Here is a 26570-nt window from a genome sequence, read left to right on the forward strand (position 1 = left end):
TGTAGATCTAAACGTATCTAATGTATTTCAGTTGCTAAATTGTTTTTAAATCGCACTCCCATCAAAACTTGTTTTCTAAGGATAATTTTACGATACCACTTTTGTTTTCCTTTTCTTTTTAACAACCAGATTTTGTAGATCGTTCAAGGATAGTTTGGCCATAAACACTATGTGAATTTCAAGACATCGAGCTATCCTATCCTAGTTGACCACGCCCCTTCCCTACTGTATAGCTGGAAGGTTTTTTCTCACACTGCCTTGGTTCATGTATGCGTTTCTGTTTGTAAACTGTTGAATATACCTACCATCACAAATGTCGATTTCTAATAATAATTTCAGGATGTGATTAATGTGGTGTTTGATTTGTAAGCAGATTTTCAAAATCACTTAAATTCAGGATTCAGAAGAATACTCTCTCAATTTCAAAACATTCTTATAATATTTTAATTATAAGAAATTAAAGACAGACTGTTTTTAAAACACAAATTTAGAAGTCTCGCAAGAGACCATCAAAAATTGCCACGGCTGACTATTTTTCAAGTCATCCAGGCGGGGTATTGGGTAAAGTTTTCAACTAGCAATGATCGCGCCTCGGCTTGACCTCATAAGCTACGATATTGCCTCTGCGCAAAGATAAAGAGTTCGGCCACGACCACAATTGCCTACGTTCAGATAGCAGACGATCCAAGATGGTACATGCCCACATACATACACAGAGATAGTTCAGGCGCTATTATTTCAATGACAGAAGTAGAAAAAAAAACAATAGACGAAATTAAGTGAAAAAATAAAAACATGTTCAACAATTTCCCATTAAAAAGCTGTCACGAAAGTTCGATTAAATGAAATAGAAATAAAAGACGTTCACTTATAAGATCGGAACAAAAAAGGGGGCTGGATCAAATACGAGATTTAGATGTTTTGAAAATGAGAGAATATTCATCTGAACACTGATCTTAAACGATTTTGAAAATCTGCTTGCAAATTAAACACTTTAAACACATCCTCAAATTATTATTAGAAATCGACATTATTTTTATAATTTAATATAATTTATATCGACATTGTTATTATACATCATTGTGTACTGTTATTATACATCATTGTGTACTGTTATTATACATCATAATGTACTGTTTTTATACATTATTGTGTACTGTAATTATACATTATAGTGTACTGTTATTATACATTATAATGTACTGTTTTTATACATCATTGTGTACTGTTATTATACAGTATAGTTTACTGTCATTTTAGTGTGCATTATTATGTATGATTTACAATCTAAGAGGGCTGGAAATTGTAAGGAATTGCATGTTGTTCGTTTTATTTTTTTTAATTATTGTATTTTATGATTTAATTATTATTCAGTTCAACATGCTGAATTTAACTTTAACAGATTTTCGACTACTGAAGCCTCACATATCTCGTAAGGCCATGGCAGCACAGGTGTGTTGCCCTCTGAAGCTGGCAACAGACCTGCTCCTCACCATAAGGTATGTGTAGAAAAGACATGAAGCCATACCATGTAATCTATAGGTTGTGTGCCAACTGACAGTGTTTTTTTTAATGTTGCAGACCAGTAAATATCCAGTGCAGGCCTGTGGACACACCACTTTTTTCAGATTCTCCCACTCAAGTTATTGAGGAGAATTTGGTATGTAAATATCTCAGTATATTATATCTGAAATATCTCACCTAAACTCTTTACCCATTGCTTAAATTTTACTGCCATGAATGTAGACTGTTAATGTATATTTTTTTCATCATGTTGTTTTAGGCATACTGGCGCAAGCTGGTGCTGTTCCCATCGGGTCCAGCAATTCTATCAAGCACGGTTAAATATTTTATGTTTATAATTTGTCACTTGTATTTATTGTTAGGGTACATGTGATGTATTATTTGAATTGTATTTGCACATTATCTTTGCTCTTTGCACTGTCTTGTGAGACCTTTCAAATTGTGTTTTCAGTTTTTGTAATTATAAACGTTTTTGAAAGGTATTATTATTTTACAAATTTATTGGGTAAAGTTTTCAAATAAAGTTTTAATATAAAAACACCTTCGAAAACGTTTATGATTAGAATACAAAAACTAGAGACACAATCTGTTTTTAAAACACAATTTGAAAGGTTTCGTAAGAGACCATCAAAAATTGATGAACGAAATCTTCCAGCTATACAGTAGGGAAGGGGCGTGGTCAAATAGGATAGCTCGATGTCTTTAAATTCGTCTAGTATTTATGGCCAAACTATCCTTGAACGATCTACAAAATCTGGTTGTAAAAGAAAAGAAAAACAAAAGCGGTATCGTAAAATTATCGTTAGAAAACAAGTTTTGATGGCAGAGCGATTTAAAAACAATTTAGCTACTAAAATACATTAAATACCTTTAGATCTATTTCAACACATTCGTTAAATAATAACACTAATAAAAACACTTTCCAAAAACATTTATAATTAGGAAGCAAAAACTAGAAACATAATCTGTTATTAAAACAAAATTTGAAAGGTCTCGTAAGAGACCCTCAAAAATTGCCACGGCTGACTATTTTTCAAGTCATCCAGGCGGGGTATTGGGTAAAGTTTTCAACTAGCAATGATCGCGCCTCGGATTGACCTCATAAGCTACAATATTGCCTCTGCGCAAAGATAAAGAGTTCGGCCACGACCACAATTGCCTACGTTCAGATAGCAGACGATCCAAGATGGTACATGCCCACATACATACACAGAGATAGTTCAGGCGCTATTATTTCAATGACAGAAGTAGAAAAAAAAACAATAGACGAAATTAAGTGAAAAAATAAAAACATGTTCAACAATTTCCCATTAAAAAGCTGTCACGAAAGTTCGATTAAATGAAATAGAAATAAAAGACGTTCACTTATAAGATCGGAACAAAAAAGGGGGCTGGATCAAATACGAGATTTAGATGTTTTGAAAATGAGAGAATATTCATCTGAACATTGATCTTAAACGATTTTGAAAATCTGCTTGCAAATTAAACACTTTAATCACATCCTCAAATTATTATTAGAAATCGACATTATTTTTATAATTTAATATAATTTATATCGACATTGTTATTATACATCATAGTGTAATGTTATTATACATTATAGTGTCATTGTGTACTGTTATTATACATTATAGTGTCATTGTGTACTGTTATTATACATCATAGTGTAATGTTATTATACATTATAGTGTAATGTTATTATACATTATAGTGTCATTGTGTACTGTTATTATACATCATTGTGTACTGTTATTATACATTATAGTGTCATTGTGTACTGTTATTATACATCATTGTGTACTGTTATTATACATCATTGTGTACTGTTATTATACATTATAGTGTACTGTTATTATACATTATTGTGTACTGTTATTATACATCATTGTGTACTGTAATTATACATTATAGTGTACTGTTATTATACATTATAATGTACTGTTTTTATACATCATTGTGTACTGTTATTATACAGTATAGTTTACTGTCATTTTAGTGTGCATTATTATGTATGATTTACAATCTAAGAGGGCTGGAAATTGTAAGGAATTGCATGTTGTTCGTTTTATTTTTTTTAATTATTGTATTTTATGATTTAATTATTATTCAGTTCAACATGCTGAATTTAACTTTAATAGATTTTCGACTACTGAAGCCTCACATATCTCGTAAGGCCATGGCAGCACAGGTGTGTTGCCCTCTGAAGCTGGCAACAGACCTGCTCCTCACCATAAGGTATGTGTAGAAAAGACATGAAGCCATACCATGTAATCTATAGGTTGTGTGCCAACTGACAGTGTTTTTTTTAATGTTACAGACCAGTAAATGTCCAGTGCAGGCCTGTGGACACACCACTTTTTTCAGATTCTCCCACTCAAGTTATTGAGGAGAATTTGGTATGTAAATATCTCAGTATATTATATCTGAAATATCTCACCTAAACTCTTTACCCATTGCTTAAATTTTACTGCCATGAATGTAGACTGTTAATGTATATTTTTTTCATCATGTTGTTTTAGGCATACTGGCGCAAGCTGGTGCTGTTCCCATCTGGTCCAGCACTTCTATCAAGCACGGTTAAATATTTTATGTTTGTAATTTGTCCCTTGTATTTATTGTTAGGGTACATGTGATGTATTATTTGAATTGTATTTGCACATTATCTTTGCTCTTTGCACTGTCTTGCGAGACCTTTCAAATTGTGTTTTCAGTTTTTGTAATTATAAACGTTTTTGAAAGGTATTATTATTTTACAAATTTATTGGGTAAAGTTTTCAAATAAAGTTTTAATATAAAAACACCTTCAAAAACGTTCATGATTAGAATACAAACACTAGAGACACGATCTGTTTTTAAAACACAATTTGAAAGGTTTCGTAAGAGACCATCAAAAATTGATGAACGAAATCTTCCAGCTATACAGTAGGGAAGGGGCGTGGTCAAATAGGATAGCTCGATGTCTTTAAATTCGTCTAGTATTTATGGCCAAACTATCCTTGAACGATCTACAAAATCTGGTTGTAAAAGAAAAGAAAAACAAAAGCGGTATCGTAAAATTATCGTTAGAAAACAAGTTTTGATGGCAGAGCGATTTAAAAACAATTTAGCTACTAAAATACATTAAATACCTTTAGATCTATTTCAACACATTCGTTAAATAATAACACTAATAAAAACACCTTCCAAAAACGTTTATTATTAAAATACAAAAACTAGAGACACAATCTGTTTTTAAAACACAACTTGAAAGGTCTCGTAAGAGACCCTCAAAAATTGCCACGGCTGACTAGTTTTCAAGTCATCCAGGCGGGGTATTGGGTAAAGTTTTCAACCAGCAATGATCGCGCCTCGGATCGACCTCATAAGCTACGATATTGCCTCTGAGCAAGGATGAAGGATTCGGTCACGACCACAAATGTCTACGTTCAGATAGCAGACGATCCAAGATAGTACGTGCCCACATTGTTACGTCCCAGTCTAGGGTTGGGCCGTACAGCAAAATAATGGATCGGGGTTCTATTTTAAACTGTATGGAAAAGGTGGAACACAATGGTGTTATATAGCAGGAAGAATTAGACCGAAACGTTAGAGTAGAAATAGTGAGGTTTGTATAGCTTTACAAAATATACACATGAACAAAAAATACACACACAACACCGGATCAGGTTCAGGGTGGACCCAGGCCAAAATAATAAACAGAAGGTATCTGTATCTTAGAAACTAGCTTACCTACAAAAAACAAAACACAACCAAAAATACAGGTACCTTCCCTAACTCCCTAAACCAAAAACAGTGAAGAAATTCCCTCATCCCCAAAATAAATGGCAGCCACACCCTACTACCGGTGGGTGCACAAACATATAGTGAAGTTATTTATAATGGGATTATCTACATATACATATACAAAGAGCCAAGCAACCAAACCAAGAGACAGAGCAATAATCAAAGTCAATGGGAGGCAAAAGTCAGAACCAGAAAACACAGTCCAAGATCAAAAAGTCAAAATCACAATCACAAAATCTATCTCCAACACAACCAACGCCTCGCCTACACGTCTCCCCCCTTCCCGCATATCTCTCTCCGATTTATGAATGGTCGCTGATTGATGACGTCACTCTCAGGGCGGAACCGGTGAGGTAGATGCCGGTGTAGCGACAGTCGGAAAGCCTGGAGTGGAGTCTGGAGCGGCGCGCGACCCGGACACAATACACACGCGCGCCACAAAGCACAGCAACACATGCACATACAAAACACATACAGCGACCAACATGATGCGGGTTGTAACAACATACATACACAGACATAGTTCAGGTGCTATTATGTCAATGACAGAAGTAAAAAAAAAAAAAACAGTAGACGAAAAACATATGAATATTTAAGTGAACAAAAAAACATGTTCAACAATTTCCCATTAAAAAGCTGTCAAGAAAGTTAGATCAAATGAAACAGAAATAAAAGACGTTCACTTTTAAGATCGGAACAAAAAAGGGGGCTGGATGAAATACGACATTTAGATACTTTGAAAATGAGAGAATATTCATCTGAACACTGATCTTAAACGATTTTGAAAATCTGCTTGCAAATCAAACACTTTAATGACAGCTGAAAATTATTATTAGATATCGACATATGTGAAGGCGGGTATATTCAACAATTTACAAACAGAAACGCATACATGAACCAAGACAGTGTGAGAAAAAACCTTCCTGCCATACAGTAGGGAACTGAAGGGGCGTGGCCAAATAGGATAGGTCGATGTCTTTAAATTCCCATAGTGTTTATGGCCAAACTGTACTTGAACGATCTACAAAATCTAGTTGTAAAAAAAGAAAAGAAAAAAAGCATGTGGGCATGTACCATCTTGGATCGTCTGTTGAACGTAGGCATTTGTTGTCGTGACCGAATTCTTCCTCGTTACTCAGAGGCAATATCATAGCTTATGAGGTCAATCCGAGGCGCGGTTATTGCTGGTTGAAAACTTTACCCAACTCCCCGCCTGGATGACTTAAAAATAGTCAGCCTTGGCAGTTTTCGATGATCTCTTGCGAGACCTTTGAATTGTGTTTTGAAATCCGATTTTATCTCTAGTTTTTGTGTTCTAATTATTAACGCTTTTGAAAGGTATTAATATTATTATTATTTTACAAATGAATTGCAGTAGATCTAAACGTATCTAATGTATTTTATATGCTAAATTGTTTTTAAATCGCCCTGCCATCAAAACTTGTTTCCTAACGATAGTTTTACAATACCGCTTTTGTTTTTCTTTTTTTTACAACCAGATTTTGTAGATCATTCAAGGATAGTTTGGCCATAAACACTAGGTGAATTTAAAGACATCGACCTATCCTATTTGACCACGCCCCTTCCCTACTGTATAGCCGGAAGGTTTTTCTCACACTGCCTTTGTTCATCTATGCGTTTGTTTGTAAATTGTTGAATATCCCCGTCTTCACAAATATCGATTTCTAATAATAATTCCAGGATGTGATTGTGTTTTTTGATTTCCAAACAGATTTTCCAAATCGTTTAAATTCAGTGTTCAGATGAATATTCTCTCATTTTCAAAACATCTAAATCTCATATTTGATCCAGCCCCCTTTTTTGTTCCGACCTTAAAAGTGAACGTCTTTTATTTCTCTTTCATTTGATCTAAATTTCTTGACAGCTTTTTAATGGGAAATTGTTGAACATGTTTTTTTTGTTCACTTAAATATTGACATGTTTTTCGTCTATTTTTATTTTTTTTTTTACATCTGTCATTGACACGGCGCGATTATTGCTGGTTGAAAACTTAACAAAATACATTTATAAAATAATAATGAAAACAACAACACCTTTCAAAAGTGTTTAAAACTAAAACAAAAAAAAACTAAAGACACAGCCTGTTTTTAAAAGACAGTTTTAGAAGTCTCGCAAGAGACCATCAAAAATTGCCACGGTTGACTATTTTTCAAGTCATCCAGGCGGGGTATTGGGTAAAGTTTTCAACCAGCAATGATCGCGCCTCGGATTGACCTCATAAGCTACAATATTGCCTCTGCGCAAAGATAAAGAGTTCGGCCACGACCACAATTGCCTACGTTCAGAGAGCAGACGATCCATGATGGTACATGCCCACATACATACGCAGAGATAGTTCAGGTGCTATTATGTCAATGACAGAGGCAAAAAAATCTGCGTACAAATCAAACACATTAATCACATCCTGAAATTATTATTAGAAATCAACATTTGTGACGGCAGGTATATTCAACAGTTAACAAACAGAAACGCATACATGAACAAAGGCAGTGTGAGAAAAAACCTTTCAACTATACAGTAGGGAAGGGGCGTGGTCAACTAGGATAGGTCGATGTCGTTAACTTCACGGAGTGTTTATGGCCAAACTATCCTTGAACCATCTACAAAATCTGGTTGTTAAAAAGAAAAGAAAAACTAAAGCGGTATCGTAAAATTATCGTTAGAAAACAAGTTTTGATGGCAGGGCGATTTAAAAACAATTTAGCAACTGAAATACATTAGAAACGATTAGATCTACTGCAATACATTTGTAAAATAATAACAATAATACTTTTCAAAAAGGTTTATAATTAAAATACAAAAACTAGAACCACAATCTGATTTTAAAACACAAGTCATCCAGGCGGGGTATTGGGTAAAGTTTTCAACCAGCAATGACCGCGCCTCGGATTGACCTCATAAACTACAATATTGCCTCTGCGCAAAGATAAAGAATTCGGTCACGACCACAAATGCCTACGTTCAGAGAGCAGATGATCCAAGATGGTACATGCCCACATGCTTTTGTTTTTCTTTTCTTTTTTACAACCAGCTTTTGTAGATCGTTCAAGTATAGTTTGGTCATGAACACTAGGTGAATTTAAAGACATCGACCTATCCTTTTTGACCACGCCCCTTCCCTACTGTATGGCTGAAAGGTTTTTTCTCACAGTCTTGGTTCGTATGCGTTTCTGTTTGTAAATTGTTGAATATACCTGTCTTCACAAATGTCGATTTCTATTAATAATTTTAAGCTGTGATTAAAGTGTTTGATTTCCAAACAGATTTTCCAAATCGTTTAAGATCAGTGTTCAGATGAATATTCTCTCATTTTCAAAATGTCTAAATCTCGTATTTGATCCAGCCCCCTTTTTTGTTCCGATCTTAAAAGTGAACGTCTTTTATTTCTGTTTCATTTGATCTAACTTTCTTGACAGCTTTTTAATGGGAAATTGTTGAACATGTTTTTTTGTGTTCACTTAAATTTTGACATGTTTGTCGTCTTTTTTTTTTACTTCTGTCATTGACATAATAGCACCTGGACTATATTGCCAAAGGTTTTGGGACATCCTTCCAAATCATTGAATTCAGGTGTTGTTTTTAATGGGTTGGGTTTGGCCCCTTATTTCCAGTAATAGGAACTCTCTATGCTTCAGCATACCAAGACATTTTAGACAATTTCATGCTCCCAATTTTGTGGGAACAGTTTGGGGATGGCCCCTTCCTTAATGCTGAAGCATTAAGATTTTTCACTGAAACTCGAGCCCAACCCCTGAAAAACAACACCTGAATTCAATGATCTGGAGGGGTGTCCCAAAACTTTTGGCAATACAGTGTACATTTGGCCATATATTTTTTTTGTAAATATAAATTATTATTAATTATAAGTGAATACTAAGTGAATAATAAATGAATAATCTAATGAATACTATATGTTGATAATGATCAGATAGATAGATAGATAGATAGATAGATAGATAGATAGATAGATGGTATGTCCAGCAGCCAAGGATTGTCTGATTATTTTGCCGGTCTTCCATGATGGAACCAAAAGCAGCATCACAAGTTCCCAGTCCTAGCTGATTAATTCAAGAATTCTGATGGATTTTTTACAAGGCTGTGAATGATCTGATCTTATTGAAATGTTTTTAATATTTATTTATTTAAAGCTCAGGAACTGGAGCAATGGCTCAGACACACACACACCAAATTTACAAAAGTTTCCAAAACTCTGATTTCCATCATGCTCATGTGAATATGATGATCATACATCCAAAGCTCATCAGCATAGACACACCCACAAAACTCCATAAAAGGTCAAGTGCACAGACAGCTGGGAGCAGGAAATGAACATCAGGGTAAAGGAACATAAGTGGAATATATATATAACATGTAATAACATATTATATTCATAATAATAAGAAAGCACTGTTTGTTTGTTTGTTTTGCAATAACGTAAAATGTCTTATTTTTTAGTAAATGTTTCCTGACCTAATAAACTGACATGAGGATATGTTTTTAATCTAGTTTAGTCTATAAGAGGCTCTGGATAAGAGCATCTGCTTAAACACTTTAAACAGAATTGAAAATAAGCCCTTTACCTTCTTTTCAGATAGAAAAGTGCAGTAATCCATTCAGATGATATGATTTGAAGTGGGTCAGGTCAGCATGAGAAGGATGTCAACATTTTTTTTCTTCACTTTTACAGGTTTTTTTCTTTGTGTAAACACTCATGCAAACAATTTACACACGAATCCATTCATCTGCAACCGGATAAATGATGCTCAATAAACATAAGAACGACAAACACGATTCAGTGTCGTTGATAGAAAAATGAAACAAATAACCAAAACATGATACAAATATTATTTAAAGTTGCTGTATTCTTCTTCTTCTTCTTCTTCTTCTTCTTCTTCTTCTTCTTCTTTCGGCTTTTCCCTTCAGGGGTCGCCACAGCGAATCATTTCTCTCCACCTATCCCTATCTTCTGCATCCTCAACATTTACACCCACTAGCTTCATATCCTCATTTATTACATCCATAGTCCTCCTCTTTGGCCTTCCTCCTGCCTGGCAGCTACATGTCCAACATTCTCCTACCAATATACTCACTCTCCCTCCTCTGGACATGTCCAAACTATCTTAACCTGGCCTCTGTAACTTTGTCCCCCAAATGTCCAACATGAGCTGTCCCTCTGATGTACTCATTCCTAATCCTGTCCAACCTTGTCTCTCCCAAAGAGAACCTCAACATCTTCAGCTCTGCTACCTCCAGCTCTGACTCCTGTCTCTTTCTCAGTGATACTGTCTCTAAACCATACAGCATGGCTGGTCTCACCACTGTCCTGTACACCTTCCCCTTGATTCTCACTGAAATTTTTCTGTCACACAGAACTCCAGACACCTTTCTCCACCCATTCCAACCTGTCTGCACTCGCTTCTTTACCTCTTTCCCACACTCTCCATTACTCTGGACTGTTGACCCCAAGTATTTAAACTCCTGTACCTTCTTCACCTCTTCACCCTGTAATCTTACTGTTCCACTTCCCTCCCTGTCATTCACACACATGTACTCAGTCTTACTACGACTGACTTTCATTCCTCTTCTCTCCAGCGCAAAAGGAGACTCCTGTCTGACCTCCTCTGACAACTGGTCCATCACCATAGCAAACAGGAAGGGGCTCACAGTCGATCCCTGATGCAGTCCCACCTCCACTCTGAACTCCTCTGTCTGACCTACAGCACACCTCACCACTGTCCTGCTCCTCTCATACATGTCCTGCACCACTCTGACATACTTCTCTGCTACTCCTAAATTCCTCATACAGTACCACAGCTCTTCTCTTGGCACCCTGTCATACGCTTTCTCCAAGTCTACAAACACACAGTGCAACTCTCTCTGACCATCCCTATACTTCTCCATCAACATTCTCAGAGTGAAAATTGCATCTGTTGTGCTCTTTCTGGGCATGAAGCCATACTGCTGCTCACAAATTTCCACTACCTTCCTTAACCTAGCTTCCACTACTCTTTCCCATAGCTTCATTGTATGGCTCATCAACTTTCTCCCCCTATAGTTGTTGCAAATCTGCACGTCACCTTTATTCTTAAAGATCGGCACTAATACACTTCTTCTCCATTCCTCAGGCATCTTCTCACTCTCTAAAACCTGTTAAACAGACTAGTTAAAAATTCCACTGCCACCTCTCCTAGACACTTCCAGACCTCCACCGGGATGTCGTCAGGACCAACTGCCTTTCCACTTTTCATCCTCTTCAAAGCCTTCCTGACTTCATCCTTTCTAATCTTATCTACTTTCTGTTCCACAGAGTTCACCCCTTCTACTCTTTTTTCCCTCTCATTTTCCTCATTCATCAGCTCTTCAAAGTACTCCTTCCATCTCCTCTGTACACTCTCCTCACTTGTGAGCACCTTTCCATCTCTATCCTTAATAACTCTAACTTGCCGCACATCCTTCCCATCTCGATCCCTCTGCCTAGCTAACCTGTACAAGTCCTTCTCTCCATCTCTAGTGTCTAACCTAGTGTACAACTCGTCATACGCCTTCTGCTTGGCCTTAGACACCTCCCTCTTCACTCTGCGCTGTAACTCCTTGTATTCCTGTCTATTCTCTTCAGTCTTCACTCTTCCATGTCCCACTTCTTCTTGGCTAACCTCTTCCTTTGAATACTATCCTGAACTTCCTCATTCCACCACCAAGTCTCCTTGTCTTCTTTCCTCCTTCCAGATGACAAACCCAGCACCTTTCTTCCTGCCTTCCTGATCACTTCTGCTGTAGTTTCCCAGTCATCTGGCAGCACTACCTGACCACCCAGAGCCTGCCTCAACTTCTGTCTAAATTCCTCACAACATTCCTCCTTTTTCAGCTTCCACCACTTGGTTTTCTTCTCCATCTCTATCTTTGACCTCTGCTTACAGACCATCAGATTCATCCCACACACCACCATCCTATACTGTCTGGCTACACTCTCTCCCACTACCACTCTACAGTCACTAATCTCTTTCAGATTAACTCTTCTACATAGGATGTAGTCTACCTGTGTGCTCCTACCTCCACTCTTGTAAGTCACTCTATGCTCCTCCCTCTTCTGAAAATAAGTGTTAACCACAGCCATGTACATCCTCTTAACAAAGTCCACTACCATCTGTCCTTCAAGGTTCCTTTCCTTAACTCCAAACTTGCCCATCACCTCCTCATCACCTGTGTTCCCCTCACCAACATGTCCATTAAAATCTGCTCCTATCACCACTCTCTCACCCGTGGGAATAGTCTCTATCACCTCATCTAATTCACTCCAGAATCTCTGTTTCTCGTCTAACTCACAACCTACCTGTGGGGCATAACCACTAACAACATTCAACATCACCCCTTCAACCTCTAACTTCAGACTCATCACCCTGTCATCACACTCTCATCACCTCCAGAACATTCCTCACGAACTCCTCCTTCAGGACCACACCTACCAAATTTCTTTTACTATCCACAGCATAATAAAACAGCTTTAATCCTGCTCCTAGACTACAAGCCTTGCTACCCTTCCACCTGGTCTCCTGTACACACAGTATATTCACCTTCCTACATTTCCCCTCATAGTACCAAAATTCAGAGTTCCTATTCTCAGTCCTACACTCTTACCTTTCCTCTTCTCTCTCTGTCTACGCACTCTCCTTCCTCCTCTACTTCTTTGACCAACAGTAGCCCAATTTCCATCAGCGCCCTGTAGGTCAACAGCGCCGATGGCGGTCGTTGTTAACCCGGGCCTCGACCGATCCGGTATGAAACTTAGAGTATTGACGATTCGCATGGTTAAATTTGGCAATGTTTTATGCTGGATGCCCTTCCTGACGCCACCCTCTCTATTTATCCGGGCTTGGGACCGGCACAGAAGTCACTGGACTGTGACCCCCATGGCTAGATTAAAGTTGCTGTATTAGTAAATTAAATTTTCTATTCAGGAAAACTTTAACCATATTTAAGAAACTCAGTAGAGAGAGAGAGATAAAGAAAGAAAGTGGAAGCAAATGAAAATAGAATTTTAAAAATGCATGTTTATTTTCTATATACGCTATATTGCCAAAAGTTTTGGGACACCCCTTCAAATCATTGAATCCAGGTGTTGTTTTTCAGGGTTTGGGCTCGGCCCCTTAGTTCCAGTGAAAGGAACTCTTAATGCTTCAGCTTCCTACCAAGACATTTTGGACAATTTCATGCTCACAACTTTGTGCGAACAGTTTGGGGATGACCCCTTCCTGTTCCAACATAAGTCCTGACCTCAACCCGATAAAACACCTTTGGGATAAATTAGACTGGACACTGCGAGTCAGATGAAAACTCGGACATCTGCCTTTACTTGCACTTGAATGTAATATGGAGTTGGCCTGCCCTTTACAGCTATAACAGCTTCAACTCTTCTGAGAAGGCTTTCCACAAGATTTAGGAGTGTGTTTATGGGAATTTTTGACTGTTCCTAGAGAAGCGCATTTGTGAGGTCAGGCACTGATGTTGGACGAGAAGGTCTGGCTCTCAGTCTCCACTCTAATTCATCCCAAAGGTGTTCTATCGGGTTGAGGTCAGAACACTGTGAAGTTCCTCCACACCAAACTTTCTCATCCATGTCTTTATGGACCTTGCTTTGTGCACTGGTGCGCAATCATGTTAGAACAGGAAGCAATCATACCCAAACTGTTCCCACAAAGTTGGAAGCATGAAATTGTCCAAAATGTCTTGGTATGAAGCTGAAGCATTAAGCGTTCCTTTCACTGGAACTAAGCGGCCAAGTCCAACCCCTGAAAAACAACACCTGAACTCAATGATTTGGAGGGATGTCCCAAATCTTTTGGCAATATAGTGTATAATAAATCTCATAAATCTAATTATAATCATAATATTATTCATATATATATATATGAATATTATTATTATGCATTATTATTGTAATCATAATATTCCAGATGAAAATGACTGATGAATGGTAGTTTTATCCACCCTGGAATCTGCTCAGTAGAGTGGTGTGTAATGATGATGAAGGAATGAACACTAGATGAATGCTAGGAGTGATTATGACATGTTCTGGGGATATATTTCTCTACAGTTTTCTGTGGACAATCTTCACATGAAGGATCGGGTCAGTCAGCTTGTTCTTGGAGAGACACAGTATAGTATCAGGATAAATGGTGTTAAAAAAAAAGAAAGGAAAAAAGGGTCACTTGGTGATGACGCGGTGATTGGAACTGGAATCAGAATCGAATTATACGTCATGTTGTCAAGGCAATAATCAACACAACAACGACTCAGCGAGCAAAAGACGACTTTGTGAGCGACAATCAGCGAGCAAAAGACCACTTTGTGAGCGAAAAACTGCGAGCAAAAGACCACTTTGTGAGAGGAAACTAGAGAGAAAGCGACCGTTTGTGAGAAAACTAGCGAGAGCAATCTCCACTTTTCCCTCCTTGTGTGAAAAGGTACTTTAACAGTCCCACTTGTAACGGATACGTAAATACGGATACGGATACTAAACAAACCAAAACATTAGCGGTGATTTTTAATGTTCTTGGCTGTTTTCACCTCTTTTAATATTTATCAATAAGAAGACTCGGTTACAGAAAGCTAACTGACGTTATTTTGTTAGCTCATTAGCTCCGTTAATACTCACGTAGTCAAAATGATTGTAATGTTAGCACTCGGTAATGTTAGCCTAGCTAAACCCTGTGGAGATTTTTATAAGTCAGTATAATGGGTTATAAACAGTTTTATAATTAAACCTGTTAATGCGCTGTCTAAGATACGATGCTTGAAACCACAACTGTGCCGAGAAAAAACTTTATTTATTTAATTTAATTACTTTTTGCTTCAGATCGCTAATCCTCTGTAAGGTTCACGGGCGAGTCGGTTCGGTGAATCGATTCTTTTATGTGGACGTTTAATGCACTTTAGGAACCAACTCGAGGAGTCGACTCCATCGTGAACTACGCATCACTTTTGTACATAGACTTGAAATGATAGAAATAATAGTTAATTGAACTGTGGACTGTTTCGACAGATGCAGCAGTGTCCAATAGCCACTCCTGAAGAAATTCAGGAAAGAGTGACTGGCTTCATGTGTGGTAATGTTTTTTTTTTTTTAATTAAGAAATGTTACATTGGTAGAATATTATTTTATTATGTTTAGGGCTGTACTTTTTCTGATTTGGGACAGGGCCTGAGGTGTTATTAATTACATGTTGGATCTGTTTTTTTCAGCTGGAGTGTTTTATCCAACTTTCCATCCTTCAAATGAAGGTCATCCTCTTCCTCAGCGAAGGGAGCGCGAACTGGTAATGCATCAAATAAAGTTCTGCTAGAATAACAGACATCCAGCTGGTTTTATCACGGCCATGTTCTGTGCTCACGAATCAAGCATTTCAAGGAGAAAAGAAACAAATCCAGCTGTTTTAGTGGTGTTGTGTGTAAAATTACTTTATTTCAGTTAAGAAATATTATGATGAATCTTTGTGTGTTGTCTCTCAGACTTGTCAATCAAGACAGAATCTCCACAAGAGACCAGGCCTGCTCCTCTTCTCCATCCCTCCAGAGGAGGAAGTACAGCAGAAGAAGACGGAGAACGTCCAGTCACAGAGGAGAAAGAAGCAAAACAAGACTGAGGTTCAGAAGGTAGATCAGAGTGAACCAGTCAGTTTCTTCATCCCTGTGACTGAAGAAGAGAAAGAGGAGGCAAAGAAAGCCAACATTGTCATTGGTGATTTCTTGTCCGAACACCTGGCGCTTACAGGGGGTGACATTGTGGAGGCTCCTGCCCCTCTACAAATCACACCCCTAAAGGAGGCAGATGTTGAATTCCTGCAGTGCTTCCAGTTCATCATTGAGAACATGCGCGAACCCGAGGGCCTTCTGGACATCCCCGGTGTCACTGTGGACAAGGTAAACGTGACCGTTAGTGACGGGACGCTCTGTAGGAATAACATATTTCATTTCAGCTGTTTTAGTGGTGTTGTGTGTAAAATTACTTTATTTCAGTTAAGAAATATTATGATGAATCTTTGTGTGTTGTCTCTCAGACTCATCAAACAAGGCAGAGTCTCCACAAGAGACCAGGCCTGCTTCTCTTCTCCATCCCTCCAGAGGAGGAAGTACAGCAGAAGAAGACGGAGAACGTCCAGTCACAGAGGAGAAAGAAACAAAACAAGACTGAGGTTCAGAAGGTAGAACAGAGGGAACCGGTCAGTTTCTTCATCCCTGTGACTGAAGCAGAGAAAGAGGAGGCAAAGAAAGCCAACATTGTCATTGGTGATTTCTTGTCCGAACACCTGGAGCTTACAGGGGGTGACATTGTGGAGGCTCCTGCCCCTCTACAAATCACACCCCCAAAGGAGGCAGATGTTGAATTCCTGCAGTGCTTCCAGTTCATCTTTGAGAACATGCGCGAACCCGAGGGCCTTTCGGACATCCCCGGCGTCACTGTGGACAAGGTAAACGTGACCGTTAGTGACGGGACGCTCTGTAGGAATAACATATTTCATTTCAGCTGTTTTAGTGGTGTTGTGTGTAAAATTACTTTATTTCAGTTAAGAAATATTATGATGAATCTTTGTGTGTTGTCTCTCAGACTCATCAAACAAGGCAGAATCTCCACAAGAGACCAGGCCTGCTCCTCTTCTCCATCCCTCCAGAGGAGGAAGTACAGCAGAAGAAGACGGAGAAAGTCCACACACAGGGGAGAAAGGAGCAAAACAAGACTGAGGTGCAGAAGGTAGAACAGAGTTTTTATCCAATTATTAGTTTCTGAAACACGGCAAACTTTTCTTGTTTTGGACTTGCATTGTTCACAGCACATCATTAAAGTGTGCAATGCTGTTTTGACTTTATTTGTAGTGACTTTTATGAAGACATTCAGACATTCAGACATTAATAACTGTCTGAATACTGAATGACTTAACACTGGGAAATGTTAAAGCCTAAATTAGTCCAGTAGTTTTAGTGCTGTAGCTTGTACTTTATTGCTTTATTATAGTTTAGAAACATTACATTGATCCTGTGTGTGTGTTTTTTCTCAGACTCGATCCCAGAAAAAGCCCAGGGAACCGGTCAGTTTCTTCATCCCTGTGACAGAAGAAGAAAAAGAGGAGGCAAAGAAAGCCAACATCCTTATTGGTCATTTCTTGCCTGACCACCTGGCGTTTATAGGGGGTGACATTGTAGGGGCTCCTGCCCCTCTCCAAACCACACCCCCAAAGGAGGCGGAGCCGAACAACACTCCTGTCGAGGTCCAGCCCTCAGAGCCCCGTCCCGCTGCCTCTCCCAGTAATTCAAAAGAGAGGAAGTGGTACGATCGGGAATTCATGCTGAGCTTGCGGTTCGTCAGTGCCAGCATGGGCAAACCCGAGGGCTTTCCGGACATCCCCGGCGTCACTCTGGACAAGGTAAACGTGACCGTTAGTGATGGGATGCTCTGTAGGAGCGCAGTGATGTACTCAGTATAAAGTGTCAGGCCAGTAATTCACTGCTATTCTGTTTTTATTGCCCTGGAGCAGGTCGAGGACCTTTAAGTTTCACAAAAGGAACTTCTAAACACCTGATAGTTCATTATTATTAACTGCGCCATTAAAGTGTTGTGGATCTGAGAGTTGCTCCGTCTTTTATTTGGTGCAGTGATTAAAAGTATAAGCCAAGCAATTGTTGAAGTCACAGAAGTTAAATAAACATTCCGATTGTTTTTGTCATCTCTCAGCAGGGCGAGTGTAAAGAGCCACGCAAGATCATCACCCGCGTGTCTCTGAACAACGACGTGCAACTGAACAAGGCTGAGAAAGCCTGGAAGCCGGCGCTGAAGAAGTCCCGCAGCGACGAGTACGACCAGGAAAAGGTCAAGACCCAGGAGCTGTTCCAGAAAGTGTGCAGTATCTTGAACAAACTGACGCCACAGATGTTCCAGCAGCTCATGAAACGGGTCAGGGAGCTGACCATCGACACCGAGGAGAGACTCAAAGGAGTCGTGGATCTCATCTACGAAAAAGCCGTTTCCGAACCCTGCTTCTCCGTCACTTATGCTAACATGTGCTGCTGCTTTATGGGGGTGAGTCGCCACACCCGGCCTCTCGGTCCACATGTATCGGTCATGTCAAAACATACACTTTGTTCTATATACACATACACAAGAGCTGTTCATTTCTTCCAGAAAATTCTACACATAAGGGAAAAGCAGCAAAACTAAAGCTACATGCAGAAGAGCTGTGCTAATTTTTTATGTTAGGATGCTGTCATAACTTGCAGTAACGTGCAGAACAGTAATCGATATACCAAAGTGTCTTTTGGCTTAAAATGACATTTACGTTTGGTGACAGTTTCACGTTATTTTCTGTTGGACAATTTTCCTGCTGTAATAGCTTTATCAGGCCACAGAGGGGGAGACAGAACACATCCTGGCAACATTATGAGGCTCCATTTGGCCTCTGGAATGAAAAAGAGATCTATTTTGTTGCTTTTCCTGATAATTAAACCATCTGTGTAGTTTAGAATTGTGTTCATATACTCTGCAGGGTTCAGGATGCACTGCAGCAGCCAATATTTATATTTTGTAATTACAAATAAACCATTATCATCAGAGAAATTGCACAATTTTCTACTGGATAAAAAAGGCCTCGATCCCGGTGGCGGAGGGATTATGTTCTTGTTCCGTCTTTGAGATTCTTATTAGATTTGGGACGCGTCGACTGTGTTTGTGGCTAATCTGATGACCTCAGTTTTGTGCCACTTGTATTTGGGCCACTGATCACTGATGGGATTGAGGAACCGAGGAGCATTTTTAATGAAACGTTACATTACAGAAGAACATGTAAAGTGTAAAGCTGAATAAAACAGACTGGAGTGTTAAACATGGCTAGATAGATAGTCTGGTTTTTAAATCCGCTTTTCTTTCCCCCTCCGTCCAGCTGGAAGTGCCCTCTTCGGACAAGTCGGGAGCCACTGTGAATTTCCGCAGACTGTTGCTGAATCGCTGCCAGAAAGAGTTTGAGAAGGACAAAGACAACAATGAGATCTTTCAGCAGAAGCAGAAGGAGCTGGATGCTGCCACAGAGGTGCTGCACATCTCTCTGTCTCACACACTGGCGCACGTCTTTTAACTACACTGTGTGGATTTATAAGAAATGTTCAGATGTTTTCGATATAAAGCATGTTTACGACAATCGAAAAATAAGAAGTGTATGTAAATCACACAGTCGTTTACAAATCCAGCCTGTGAATGTGGTTTATCAGGAATCATAATAATAAAGTTTGTATTTCTGACACTATTGTGGACTGCTTACACTGATAATGTGGTAACCAGCGTGACTGAGTGCTGATGTTTTCCCGCAGGAGGAAGTTGAGCAGCGGTTAAACAAAGCCCGCCGCCGTTCCCTCGGCAACATCAAGTTCATCGGAGAGCTGTTTAAGCTGAAGATGCTGAACGAGCAGGTCATGCACGCCTGCATCGTCAAGCTGTTGAAGGACTATGACGAGGAGAGTCTCGAGTGTCTCTGCAGACTCCTGTCCACCATCGGCAAGAATCTGGACCTTGAGAGGGCAAAGGTAACTAGCGCATACACACACACACACACCCTGACGAAATCTCTACAGTCATGTTAAGTGTCGAAGCTGAAATAAGAGCAGAATCTTTTAGAATCTCAGCACTGCTGCAGTGTGTTAATTTTGTGTATGTGTGTGTGTTTTATAGCCCTGTATGGACCAGTACTTTCACCAAATGGAGACAATAATAAACGAGAGAAAAGTATCTTCAAGGATCCGCTTCATGCTGCAGGACGTGTTGGACCTGAGAAAAGTAAATCTGATTTTCTTTGTGTGACCTCAGATGTTTTAAAACAGACCCTCTCTCACTTCATCAGTTTACCTTTAATTCTCTTCGCTTTTGTTAAAGCACTTTTGTTTTTCAAACACATTTAATTGTTTTGATCATGCTCAGAGCAGCACTTTTCACACTCGCCTTCTTTAAAGAGGAAAGCGGACATGTTTTTAACCTGGTGTTTTGCAGAGTTTTTTCTTTATTGTTTCTATAAAACTTTAGGTCTGTTTGTATGTTCTGTCATAAGAAAGGGTGTAATAATTCATGTTATACTAGTTGTAAAACAATGTGTAAACAGTAGAGGTGTCACTGAACCCGCAAGCAGGATTTGAGGATCTGAGTTTGTTCACATTCTCCTGCCTCTGATCCTCCTGGTCTTTTCCGTGTGTACAGAATAACTGGGTTCCCCGGCGTGGTGACCAGGGCCCTAAAACCATAGACCAGATCCACAAAGAGGCAGAACTTGAGGAACACAGAGAGCAGATTAAAGTGCAGCAGCTTCTATCCAAGAAAGACTGGAGTGGAGGAAGACGAGGCAAAATGAATCAGCCTCGGGACGAGGGCTGGAACACAGTACCCATCAGCACCACCAAGATCACCAAGGTACTGACGAGTTTGTTTGAGAAATTGAAATGTTGAGATTTGAATGAAATCTGAGAAATAACGGAGTGATGATGTTCCTCACATGGGCATAAAAAGTGCTAAAAAGTGGCTTAAGTTCAGTTTGGGTTGTGTGTGTTTGTGTTTGTTTATTTATTTATTTATTTATTTTATTCTCACAGCCTGGTGCTTTGGACTGCAATAATCTGGTTCTTGCCCCTGGAGGAAAGGGATCATGGGGCAGTTGTGGTAAAGGGAGCAGCAGTGGAACTGGAGCCAAAACCAGCACTAAACAAGGTTAGATCCTGATTATTTTATTTCATGGTTTGATCATTTCTGTGCTCACCAACCTGAGTGCTTTATATTGGCAGCACATTTAGCTCTTTCCTAACAGCAGCATTCTAATCAACATTGTTTTTCATATTGTTAATATAAATACATACATACATGCATAAATGTTTCTCAGGCCAGAAAATCTCATGCTGCTTTTTTTCACTGTTAAAGATGCAGGATGGTCAGCCATGTGCACTCTGAACCCATTCTCAGCTCTTCAGCAGTCAGGACCTTCATCCACGTCCTCCTCATCCTCACTGGACTCTAAGCACAGAGTTCCCCAGGACCAAGACCGAGGGCTGGACAGGAAAGGTATCCGTAATTGTTCTTAGTAATTTTTCTGCTTGAACTGCATCTGAATAGTGTTGATTTTATTCCTGATAAAATACCATAAAGTTAGTACGAACGTCTTAGTCTTAAAGCTAGTGTTAATTCATCAGTAATTTATATGGTCTATTCGTTTTATAAAATTATATTTTAATTCATTTAATCATTATGAAATTATGAGTTATCTTTCAAATTCATTAAAAAGTTGAAGTCTTTTTTCATTTAGTTGCTCTATTCTAATAGATATAGGGTGATTGGGTGATATTATAAATGATTATAAATGATATTTATCACTACATGCCAGTCATAAGGACACATCAGTGTAAAATAAATACATTTACATAAACGACATGCAACAGCAAAAGAAGACTGCATGAAAATGATGTCATGTTTCTTTATTAGTGAGCAAACCGGCCCTGAGTGAGGAGGAGGTGGAGAAGAAATCTACCGCCATCATAGAGGAGTACCTGCACATCAACGACCTAAAGGTGAAAATTCCTACAAGTGAAATTCTGTACTGTAGTCGCTTTAAAGCTAGAAGTGTGGTGTTGGAACTCTTTCTCTCTCTGTCCTGTAGGAGGCAGTGCAGTGTGTAAAGGAGCTGAACAGTGCGCCTGTGCTCTTCGTCTTCGTACGTAACGCTGTGGAGTTGGCGCTCAATCGCAGCACCGTCGCCCAAGAGCACGTGGGCCTTCTGCTGCACAAACTGATCAGCACCAGGATTTTACCTCCTGAGCAGTACTTCAGAGGGTGAGTGTTCCTCAGACCCGACGCTGACGAGCAGGAGAACCCCGTTGGTTCCACAGATGTAAAACACAAATCCCAGTAGACTGTCAGTTTTTATTTTTCATATCATCGTGATATGTGTCCTTATGTCCCACACTCTCGTCACCCTGCTCCGATGACGACCTCAGTTTTGTCTGGGCCACTGATGATTGTACTTGGGATCGAGGATCTGAGGAGCACTCGGGCTTTTACTTTAATGTCTCGTTTCTGTAAAAACCATCAGACGCCTGTATGAGCGATTCTGCTGAGAGCCGGAAGAACGACGTCCATCCTGTTCTGATTTCTGCTTCACTTTATTCAGAGCGCCGATCCTGAACTCGGTGACTTGCTGACGAGTTAATTACAGTCTGCGGATTGATTAATCACTGTATTAATACCCCCTCATTAACACTTATGCTTCAGTGTTTACACACAAGAGCCAAGAGTAAAAAGTATCTTAAAATTCTATCTACCTGTAGATCCTTCTTTATATGTGGAACAGAAAAAGGATTACTTTTAGTTAGGTTTTTTTCCTCCCACTTGTAAATTATTGTCCTTCTGCGATGCAGAATAATGGCACAAGAAATAAATACTTTTTAGATCGAGTTATTTGTCTTTTGATAGGCAAACTTTTATATAGAGGATAAAAATGTGGGGGTGGACTCTTTGAAACGTTTATAAAATGGTGTGTGTCTGTGTCTCTTCAGGCTTCAGGAGATTCTGGAGGTGGCCGATGACATGGCCATCGACATTCCTCACATCTGGCAGTATCTGGCGGAGATCATCACACCCATGCTGCATGATGGAGGAATCCCCATGGGGCTGCTCTTCAGGTACACTTCTTACTGTAACAGTGTTTATCGAGCAGCAGAACCTTTATTTCACAGTGCGATAGGGATGAGAACATTCTGGAATTAGGAACTTGATTTAGGTAAAAAAGACGAGCAATAGTACACGAGTTTCAGTCGGTGATTTGAAAAACGTACATGACGACTAATCATAGCTCTATCAGAGAAGGAAGCAACACGTACGTGAGACCTGTGTGAGTTTAAACTGTTCACATAAGTTACACTCACCTGTGTATCGCGTGTGAGTCTAAAGAAGTGTTCTCTAGACAGCAAATCAGACACAAAACCTAGATGTCCATCTGCTTTCCTGGTCCAAAAAATTCCACTAAATTTCTTCCACTATTTGCAACAGATAATGTAATATTTTTAGATAGTTAACAGAAACTTTCACTGTGTGTGTGTAGAGAGGTGACGAAGCCATTGCTGCCAATAGGAAAAGCTGCTGTGCTGCTGGTTCTCATCCTCAACCAACTGGTACGTGTCTCTGTGTCTCTCTCTTCCTCCCTCTCTCTCTCTCTCTCTCTCTCTCTCTTTCTCTCTCTCTCTCTCTCTCTCTCTCTCTCTCACTGTTTCTTTCTCTATTTCTCTTTCTCTCTCACTCCTTCTGCCTCTCTCTCTCTCTCACTCTCTCTACCTACCTACCTAAATCACCCCCCTCTCTCATTTATTCATGTGTGTGAAATGATCAAACTGAAATATCTGAATATCTGAGGTTACTATGAAATGATCAGTTCTGTTACTGCCCTGGTTACTCCTGACTCTAACTAAATGTTAATATTTTGTCATTGTTATATTTTTAGAGTCACAATAAAGCTGGTGCTTTGTGGATTGATGCTGGACTCAACTGGAAGGACTTCCTTTCTGAGGATGAGGATATCAACAAGTTTGTGACGGAGCAGGTAACAAGACTGATTTTATATACCTCTGTGTGTGTTTTGGGTTGCAGCTTTGTTTTGTTGGTCTTAAAAAGAGAAAATAATCTTGTGTCTATAATTACTTGATGATTTTTATTTAGAGCTTCCCTCAGACAGTTTTCACACTGAAAATAACAATCAGAATCAATTCTTTCATCCAACCAAAATTTCAGTTTGTTGAAAAATTCTATTTGTTTGCAGAAAGTGGAGTTTACTCTGGGGAGGAGTCAGAGAAGCCGAGAAAGAAGTAGCTGAGTGTAGAGGAGCTGAGCGATAATATTTAAGCAGTTTCCTAAGTAAAAGATATGAAAATAAATGAAACATTATTGTGTGGAAAAAATGTACTGTGTGCTTGTTTTTGCTCCAAAGACTTGAGATAAAGTCCATTTCCCACAGTGCACCTACAAGCATGGCTGCACCAGACTCCAACACCCACAACAACACAGCCGCCTTCATTTTGATCACTTTCACCTAAGGACTTTCACATCATCTTTTCGAGGCACTCTCCTCCTACAGAAGACTGTGGACCATCAAGACAAAAACCTCAGGATTCTTTTCATCAGCAACTGTCCTCATCAACAACATGCAGGATTGCAGGATGCAACATGCTTTATTTGGCAATAAAGCTGATTCTGATTCTGATTCACGTGTTATTTTTAAAGGGACAGGCACATAGGCTGCTATGACAATGGATGACTGTTGGGATGTGTACATGAATGTGCCCCATCATTGACTATACCTGCAATCTTTGCTGTACAGTGGATTTATATCACACTTGCTTTTTTTGTGCACCCTAACATGTTTATTGATTGCATCACCACAGGAACACTGTTGAAGAGATCCTTCACATTTTAGCATCAGGGATGTCTTGACATCATGCTGACTGAACTGAACTTGAATATGAAATATTTCCTAACACTAACTGCTATTTGACATTGTATAGAACATTAGATATATGTGTATGATCAAGAACTTTAGCACTGTAAGCTTTGATCCCTGGCCACAATTAACAATAAGATAAGGACATGGGAAGATGATTGTGGTGAGAGGCCAAGATGTGACTGAAAGCCATAAGTGTTGTTATTTCAAAAAGATATAAGAAGCTGGTTCACTACAGTGAAGGGAGATCATCCTAAACCCTTTTTCTTTAGAATTATTTTTATCTTAATTCGCAAGACTTTCTACAAAAGGTATGGTCACATAGCAGCCTTTTGGGTAGCCGCAGTGACTCATGACCATAGCCTTTGGTTGGCAGGAAACTACAGAAATTTTAGAGTAATTCTATAATTAGCCCTTGAAAATCAATAAAAGAGTCCTCTAGTGTACAGTCTAGCAGCGCAATTTGAACGATTCAGCTTGAGGTAGTTTTATTAACCAGGTTTGACAGGTTTCAGCAAAACATCCAGCCAAACTATTTCTCAAAACTAATCCTTTGTGTCGGAAACATGAAGTTCTGATATACAGACATTATTCAGAGAAATATGGCAGAAACTCCAAAACTTGCTGAGTGCAAATGGTTTCTCTCTTCTGGAGATGGTGGTTTAATTTCTTGCAATGATCTGGTTAATGAGAATCTTTAAAACACCAGCAGCAAACACACACACACACACATACACACACACACACACATACAAATATCAATAATATAGGTTGTGTGCCAACTGACAGTGTTTTTTTTTAATGTTGCAGACCAGTAAATGTCCAGTGCAGGCCTGTGGACACACATCACTTTTTTCAGATTCTCCCACTCAAGTTATTGAGGAGAATTTGGTATGTAAATATCTCAGTATATTATATCTGAAATATCTCACCTAAACTCTTTACCCATTGCTTAAATTTTACTGCCATGAATGTAGACTGTTAATGTATATTTTTTTCATCATGTTGTTTTAGGCATACTGGCGCAAGCTGGTGCTGTTCCCATCGGGTCCAGCACTTCTATCAAGCACGGTTAAATATTTTATGTTTGTAATTTGTCCCTTGTATTTATTGTTAGGGTACATGTGATGTATTATTTGAATTGTATTTGCACATTATCTTTGCTCTTTGCACTGTCTTGCGAGACCTTTCAAATTGTGTTTTCAGTTTTTGTAATTATAAACGTTTTTGAAAGGTATTATTATTTTACAAATTTATTGAGTAAAGTTTTAATATAAAAACACCTTCAAAAACGGTTATGATTAGAATACAAACACTAGAGACACAATCTGTTTTTAAAACACAATTTGAAAGGTCTCGTAAGAGGCCATCAAAAATTGCCACGGCTGACTATTTTTCAAGTCATCCAGGCGGGGTATTGGGTAAAGTTTTCAACTAGCAATGATCGCGCCTCGGATTGACCTCATAAGCTACGATATTGCCTCTGCGCAAAGATAAAGAGTTCGGCCACGACCACAAATGCCTACGATCAGAGAGCAGACGATCCATGATGGTAGATGCCAACATACATACACAGAGATAGTTCAGGTGCTATTATGTCAATGACAGAAGTAAAAAAAAATAATTGACGACAAACATGTCAATATTTAAGTGATCAAAAAAAACATGTCCAACCATTTCCCATTAAAAAGCTGTCAAGAAAGTTAGATCAAATGAAATAGAAATAAAAGACGTTCACTTTTA

The 26570-nt window shown here is 39.0% G+C and overlaps 8 non-coding genes and 2 pseudogenes across 8 annotated transcripts; 4 read left to right on the plus strand and 6 right to left on the minus strand.

Moving 5' to 3' along the window:
* Nucleotides 1–494: 494 nt before the first annotated feature.
* Nucleotides 495–635, minus strand: LOC131365375 (U4 spliceosomal RNA). The gene has a single exon (XR_009206669.1). It is a non-coding gene; the product is annotated as a U4 spliceosomal RNA (small nuclear RNA).
* A 1880-nt stretch (nucleotides 636–2515) lies between these two features.
* LOC131365384 (U4 spliceosomal RNA) lies at nucleotides 2516–2656 on the minus strand. The gene has a single exon (XR_009206678.1). It is a non-coding gene; the product is annotated as a U4 spliceosomal RNA (small nuclear RNA).
* Nucleotides 2657–4775: 2119 nt separating this feature from the next.
* On the minus strand, nucleotides 4776–4916 carry LOC131365285 (U4 spliceosomal RNA). Its single transcript, XR_009206592.1, has one exon. It is a non-coding gene; the product is annotated as a U4 spliceosomal RNA (small nuclear RNA).
* Nucleotides 4917–6434: 1518 nt separating this feature from the next.
* On the plus strand, nucleotides 6435–6574 carry LOC131365304 (U4 spliceosomal RNA). The gene has a single exon (XR_009206610.1). It is a non-coding gene; the product is annotated as a U4 spliceosomal RNA (small nuclear RNA).
* Nucleotides 6575–7435: 861 nt separating this feature from the next.
* Nucleotides 7436–7576, minus strand: LOC131365395 (U4 spliceosomal RNA). Its single transcript, XR_009206689.1, has one exon. It is a non-coding gene; the product is annotated as a U4 spliceosomal RNA (small nuclear RNA).
* A 534-nt stretch (nucleotides 7577–8110) lies between these two features.
* Nucleotides 8111–8256, minus strand: LOC131365306 (U4 spliceosomal RNA). Its single transcript, XR_009206612.1, has one exon. It is a non-coding gene; the product is annotated as a U4 spliceosomal RNA (small nuclear RNA).
* A 7111-nt stretch (nucleotides 8257–15367) lies between these two features.
* LOC131364553 (eukaryotic translation initiation factor 4 gamma 1-like) lies at nucleotides 15368–24418 on the plus strand (annotated as a pseudogene).
* Nucleotides 19047–19121, plus strand: LOC131365331 (small nucleolar RNA SNORD66). The gene has a single exon (XR_009206636.1). It is a non-coding gene; the product is annotated as a small nucleolar RNA SNORD66 (small nucleolar RNA).
* Nucleotides 22318–22384, plus strand: LOC131365334 (small nucleolar RNA SNORD66; annotated as a pseudogene).
* A 1763-nt stretch (nucleotides 24419–26181) lies between the features above and the next one.
* On the minus strand, nucleotides 26182–26322 carry LOC131365385 (U4 spliceosomal RNA). The gene has a single exon (XR_009206679.1). It is a non-coding gene; the product is annotated as a U4 spliceosomal RNA (small nuclear RNA).
* Between the last annotated feature and the right edge of the window lie 248 nt (nucleotides 26323–26570).

This window comes from Hemibagrus wyckioides, linkage group LG14, assembly GCF_019097595.1.
Source record: "Hemibagrus wyckioides isolate EC202008001 linkage group LG14, SWU_Hwy_1.0, whole genome shotgun sequence".
Taxonomy (NCBI): Eukaryota; Metazoa; Chordata; class Actinopteri; order Siluriformes; family Bagridae; genus Hemibagrus; species Hemibagrus wyckioides.